The sequence below is a fragment of the Microtus oregoni genome, unplaced genomic scaffold (genome assembly GCF_018167655.1).
Source record: "Microtus oregoni isolate MIOR12 unplaced genomic scaffold, Mior012 000055F_ref0000237, whole genome shotgun sequence".
Classification (NCBI taxonomy): domain Eukaryota; kingdom Metazoa; phylum Chordata; class Mammalia; order Rodentia; family Cricetidae; genus Microtus; species Microtus oregoni.
In genome coordinates this window covers 9675355-9682323 of record NW_024543831.1, presented here as the reverse complement: position 1 = coordinate 9682323, position 6969 = coordinate 9675355, and positions in this window count along the sequence as shown.

Here is a 6969-nt window from a genome sequence, read left to right as displayed (position 1 = left end):
CTGGGTTTCTAGCAGTCTCTGCCCACATTTAGGCTTTAATTCCTTCATTTGGTGGCTTAGTTTCCATGATCCTCTCTGATTTCTATACATCTAGGAGGGATTGATGTTTGGTTTGGCACATATTTATTACATACATATTCTATTCACACATCCAATCCTATTTGAGGAGACAGGCACATAGCAGAGATAGAGAACCTGCATATTTGAAGCTTAAGTTACTGTTGAAGGAAAGAGACAATAAACTCCTAAAATATGTAATATGTTAATATACGGGAGACTAGCAGTCTTTTGGGGAGTGAAGGTTTGAGCTGTTTCTTGCAGGCTGGATAGGAAGGCTTCCCTGATGGTGTGCCCCTCTCATCCACCAGCTTCTTCAGTTTACTTTAGCATCTTCTTTTTAACTTAAAAACCATGGAAGGGGTTGGGGAGAGAGCCCAGTGGACAGGACTGCTTGTTGTCCAAGCAGGAGGACCTGAGTTCAAATCTAAAGCACCCACAAAAAAAAGCTGGGTGTGGCTGTGTGTGCTTCTAACACCCAGCAGTGAATGGTGGAATCAGTTAAATCCCGGTAGCTCTCTGTCCAGGAGGCCCAGACAAAGCAAAGAGCTTGTTTTCTGGTTAAGTGAGAGACCCTGTTTCGAAGAAATGAGGCAGAGCAGCACCCAGCACCTTCCTCTCACCTCTGCCTGTGCTCACATTTGTGTGCATACAGCATGCACAGAAACACTCACATTCACATACACACACACACAAAACCACCTACATGCACGCATACACACTCTGGAGCACACACATATGTACACTTCTGTAGACATTTTCGTGAAGTTTTAGGAGAATAAAGGTGACTGCACATGTTTAACATTAATGATTAGCCAAACTTTCTGATTACATTTCTTAATCCCCTTGTTATTCTTTACATCCACTGAGCTAAACAAACTTACTAAAATTTTAGCTAACCCTTGCTGAACTGTTTCAGGTGAGTCCCTGGTAAGTTTTCTCTAATCCCTGGAGGTACTTGCCATGGGGACTCAAATTCTATTACTAGATGCAATGGAACAGCAGATCACACCTCTTCAGACACAACTTACTCTGCTATGGGGCTTAGCTTTCATTTCTCTCCGTATTTAGCATTTAGATTTCTACAATGGTTTAGTCCCCTCGCCTCCTTTATTCTAGGCCTCCTATGGAAAGGGACTCTGGCAAAGACTCATTATTTCAGCTCTTTCCCGAGGGACATTAACTTACCATGAAAAGGGCACATTAAAATACTATCTAAGTAAGTGGTACAGTTATTAACGGGGTAATTAATAGGATGCTGGGCCTTAGTAGCCTGAAGGCCACCAGGAAATCGCCTATTTGCTTCTTATTCACAGGGAAAATAAAGACCATCATATTAAAGTTGCATCTTCAAAACCTCAAACAACACTGTTTCCTTGTGGTGAAGCATTATCTTCTTTACTGTAAATAGGACAATACACCTTAGGTGTTGGTTATTGGTGATAAAATGCAGCTTTTAATCCTGTGAGTATCTTGCTTGATACCTGTTTTGTTATATGTAATTTTACTATTTAAAGTTAAAATATTCCTTTATATTTAGACAGAAAAGGGGAGATGATGTGGGATTCCCCCCTCAGTATGAATTTGTTTGTTTATTCAAAAATACTTTTTAGTGCCTCCTTTCAATGAGCAGTGTTGAATGTTAGTAAAAAAGAATAATGGATTTCTCTTGTTTTGCAGCTCATGGTCAAGTATAGAGGATTGAGTTGGCCATTCTAATGCATAGCCATTATTGCCTCTTGACTGGTATGGTACAAGTATCCCATCCCAGGGGTAGCTAGCTTTTTCTCTAGGAATTGTGAGATTCTAAGGAAGAAAGCATTTTGAATTTCCAAAATGAGAGAGGCATGGTGTGTTGTCTGCAAAAAAAGCACAGGTTGAAACTGTGACCAGAGTCACAGCAAGAGAACAATTTATGCTGGACATGGTCACCATACCTGTAATCCCAGAAAGAGGAGGCAGAAAAAGCAGTGGTTCAAGATGGATGGTCTTTAGAGAGACCTAAGTTCACAGCCAGCCAGGACTGCATGAAACCTTGATTAAACAGACAAACAGACAAAAACAAAGAGTACAGCAAGTTATGAGAAATTTTGGTTTAATAAAAGTCTATATTTTATATATTATACACTGAGCATACAATATATACTAATCCCCATAGCTAGCAATATTAAGAGATGCTAGTATGTTGGAGAGGCATTTACAGGGAAATGAGAATTCATTTGTGGATAGTGTCAAAGACAATGTTCAATTCTCCCCCATGATATAATGTCCAGTGCATACATCTAAAACATGGAGCTAGTTATTAATGTTTTATATTTCCTTAGTGTGCCAGTATATTTTTTATTTGTTTTAGAAACATTTTTAAAAATTATTTTCTTGATCATGTTCCAGCAATTGGTGGAGCACATTCCTAACCTACTTCAAATGTATTTCTGGCAAACCTGAATTGCTTCTAGTAAGATATTGCAATGTTCCTCTGACATAATTCTGCTGCTTTGTCCCTTGTATGTGGAGACTGTGCTTATGTTTCCTACCTGTCCAGATCCAAATAATCACACAGAAACTATATTAATTACAACACGGTTTGACCAAAGGCTCAGGTGTATTCCTAGCTAGCTCTTATGTCTTAAATTAACCCATTTCTGTTCATCTGTGTATTGCCACAAAGCTGTGGCTTGCTGATAAGATTCTGGCACCTTTCTCTTTCATCAGATACATGGCATCTGCCTGACTCTGCCTTCTTTCTCCCTGCATTCAGTTTAATTTTCCCGCCTACCTATACTCTACCCTGCATTATGCCAAAGCAGTTTCTTTATTAACAAATGGTAATAAATTTATTCACAGCATACTGAGGGGAATCCCATATCATCTATCCATCTTTTCTATCTAAATAAAAAGGAATGTTCTAACTTTAAATAGCAAAATCACATACAACATAACAGGTATCAAGCAAGAATTATACTTAGAATACTTAGTCTATTTGTATCTGGAAAGTTTCATATCTAATTTATCTTTCTTCATAGCTAAGGAAAACTATAACTGTATCTGTCTTCAACTCCTTCAAGACCCCAGGAGGATATATTACCTATGTAAAAAGGAAGTAATTGTAAGCAATTTCTAAAACTATAGAATTGGCAGGGACATCTTGCTGCCTGGACAGTCACCCAAAGTTCTTCTGTAACACTGGGACATCGATCTTCAGCCTATAAGCCCATAGTATCAGACAGACTTTTCCATGAAGCAGGAAGTTTGAAAGACTATTTTGCCTATATTAGCAAGTAGTCAGTCATTTTCTTTTGTGTCTTGTAGAATATTTGACAGTTTACTCTGTAAAGCAGGAACAATGAAGGATCTTCCCATCTTTTAGAGAGTTTAGCAGTCACTTTTCTGTGGGTCCTGCATGTCCAGCTAACACAACATATCATCAATCAGTCCAGGAAAGAGCAGTTTCTTGTCCAAATGGCTAGCCTTGTCACATTGAAGACAAATTCCATAATGAATTTTTTCAAAGCCCATTAACCTCTCTGAAGTAATTGGTGCTGCCAGAAGCAGACTTGTCTCACTGTCGAGAAAAGTCTAAGTTCTTAAAAACCTTTTAAATGCCATTTTCTGCAGGTCTTTGAGGTGTTAAAGATTATCTATCTAACTGAAATATATATCTGTATATCTAGAAAACCTAACTAACAGGATTACAAGTTTGGTTATTATAAATGACTATCTATTAGTCCATGATTTTTAATCATACATTACATTTTTAGATGAGCTGTATAAACACAATACCTTAAAGAGTAGAAATAGACATATACAACAAAATTGACCTTAAATTTGTATCGATAAACTAAAGTCCATACCAATGTAAAGTATTCATTTCTATATCATATCCTCCCATTTATAATAACCATTAACCATTTATAATAAGTCCCCTTTAAATGAAAATAAGCATTTATAAACCATCATTTTCAGAATTTGAGTGTAGTTTTCTCCAAACTGCTTCCTGCTATTTGTTGGATGAAGTATTTTTAGGGTCCATGGAGACTTTTGTAGCAGGTCTTGTTCCATCAAAAATCATTGGCCTGGAAGGAATCTACAGGTTCCCATCTTATGTGGAAGCAAAAGCAGAACCTCTTTTCCAAAGGAACATATTCTTAGACTCAAATTTTGAAGTAAAGATACCTTTATGCTGATTTAGTTTAGCAGCCCCCACAATCAAATGTCTCTCTGCAGTTAGCTCATTAACAGTAAAAAATGTAAAGAAAACACAAAATATAAGTAATCCAGACTCTCTATGTATTTTTCATGTTTACATGGCTTTTTAACGATATTACTTTTTTATATTACTTTTGTCTTTATAAAGGTTTTGTTTTACTTATTTGTTTGTTTATTTATTTTTTGTGGAGACAAGGTTTCTCTGTGTTACAGTCCTAGTTGTCTTGAAATTAGCTCTTGTAGACCAGGTTGGGTTCTGATTCACAGAGATCTGCCTGCCTCTGCCTCCCAAGTGCTGGGATTAAAGGTGTGCACCACCACTGGCAGCTACTTTGTTTTATTTTTTTAACTATTTCTTTTTTCATTGTTCAGATCCTATTGATTTTTGAAAACTATCTTTTCTCATTTTACATACACAGTGGGAACTAACAATCTTAGTTCCCACTCCCTCACCTTCTGTTCCCTCTACCTTCTCTCCCATCCTACTTCCCATCCACTCCTCAGAGAGGGTAAGGCTTCCCATGGGGAGTCAACAAAGTCTAGCACATTGCTTTGAGGCAGAACCAAGGCCCTCCCCACTATATCTAGACTGAGCAAGGTATCCCTCCAAAGAAAATGGGTTCCAAAAAGCCAGTACAAGCAGTAGGAATAAGTCCTGGTCTCACTGCCAGTGGCCCCACAATCTACCCCAGGCATACAACTGTTACCTACATTCAATGAGCCTAGTTTGGACCTATGCTGGTTCCCTTGCTGTCAGGCTGGAGTTGGTGAGCTCCTATTAGATCAGGAAGTTGTTTCAATGGGTGTCCCCATCATGGTCTTGACCTCTTTGCTCATATTCTCACTCCTCCCATTCTTCATTTGAACTTTGGGAACTCAGTTCAGTGCTCCACTGTGGATCTCTGCCTCTGCTTCTATCAGTTGCTGGATGAAGATTCTATGGTGACATTTAAGATAGTCATCAATCTGACTACAGGGCAAGGTCAGTTCAGGCACCCTCTCTACTATTTCTTATATATGTTTATACCCATTTTCCTTTTTTCCTCTTAAGCCTGGGTACATGTTTTAAACATACTGTGTCTTGTTTAGAGGTATTTTATGTCTGAATATGTCCTACTGTATATCTGAAATACTTTTTGACAAAGAGCATTTAAAAAAAAATGGTAAGTGGTATGGCTACTCTGGCCCTGGATGCTGGCTCTATCTCTCTCAGCATTTCAATATGGCAGAGGTACACTCACCACCAACTCTGTGAACCATGTTCACCGCCCCAGCACCAGGAAGGGAAACAGCAGGTCTATGTTGCCGTCATTAAGCAACTTGCTGCATGCTGCTCACAAACCCCATTTAAGTGCTCCATAGTAAGACCCCCCCCCCAAGAGCCAGAGCAGTTTGTGCTGCGAGTATGAAGAAAGCTGTCTCATAAAGAAGCTGCACCTCTGCTTGAGACCAGAGAACAGATCCTATTTGAAAAAAATGTGGCTACCAAGAAGTTCCATTTGACCCCCGTTTTGTGGGTCTAGAAGCCCCCTTTTTCAAGGCTTTCTTAGACTTTATGTAAATGTATATTGTGGAACATTTGGGTGCCATTATATAAGTGGATACTGCGCTTTTGTTTCCTACCACCCAGACCAGAATAAATTACACAGAAACTATATTAATTATGACACTGTTTGGCCAATGGCTCAAGTGTGTTCCTAGGAACTCTAATGCCCTAAATTAACCCATTTCTGTTAATCTGTGTATTGCCACAGGGCTGTGGATTACCAGTAAGGACCTGACATCTTTCTCCTTTGGCAGCTCTATGATATCTGCCTGACTTCACTTTCTTTCTCCCTGAATTCAGTTCAGTTTTTCTACCTGCCTATATTCTGCTCTGCCATAGGGCAAAACGACTTTTTTATTGACCAATGGTAATAAAACATATTCACAGCTTAAGAGGGTATTCCCACACCAGTCCTTGTTTTCTGTAAATGCTATCCTGTACATCACTAAACCCAATGATAACTTTGCTAACTTTCCTGTTTGTGTATCTAAATATTTTATTGTTGAAAATCTAACACTTTAGATGAAGCACTATAGAAACTCTCAATTCTAATCTATGTATTCACACTCAATTTCTGTTCATCTTTATTTCTTTATGTAGACTAGTGTTCCTATCTGAAATATGTCCCTTTCTTCTGAAGGACTTCCTTTGTTTCTAAAAGCATGGTTCTGAACTATTAATTCTAATAATAAATTCCCAGTTCTGTAACTCTTTAATACATTTCTTCATGTTGTGGTGGTCTAAACCATAAAATTATTTTGTTACTACTTCATAACTGTAATTTTGCTACAGTTATGAATTGTAATGCAAATATCTATGTTTTCTGGGGATCTTAGGTGTCCCCTGTGAAAGGGTCACTGATCCCGATTTGCCACCAAGTCCTTCCTTGCTTGCTTGCTTCCTTCCTTCTTCCCTCCATCTACCATTCTCCTTCCCCCTTCTCTATTTTATCTGCCCATGCCTTTGACTTTCATTTGTTGAAGGCAATTTTGCTAGTTACAGATTTCTGCATGTTCTTTCCACTGCCACACTAAGACTCTGTATTTACATCCTCCCTTTTGCTGTTCCTGGTAAGAAGACCATTAACATTAATTGTGTTGTATTTCTTTACATCATGGATCATTAAGAATTTCTAGATTTGTCAATCATGAGTTTGATTA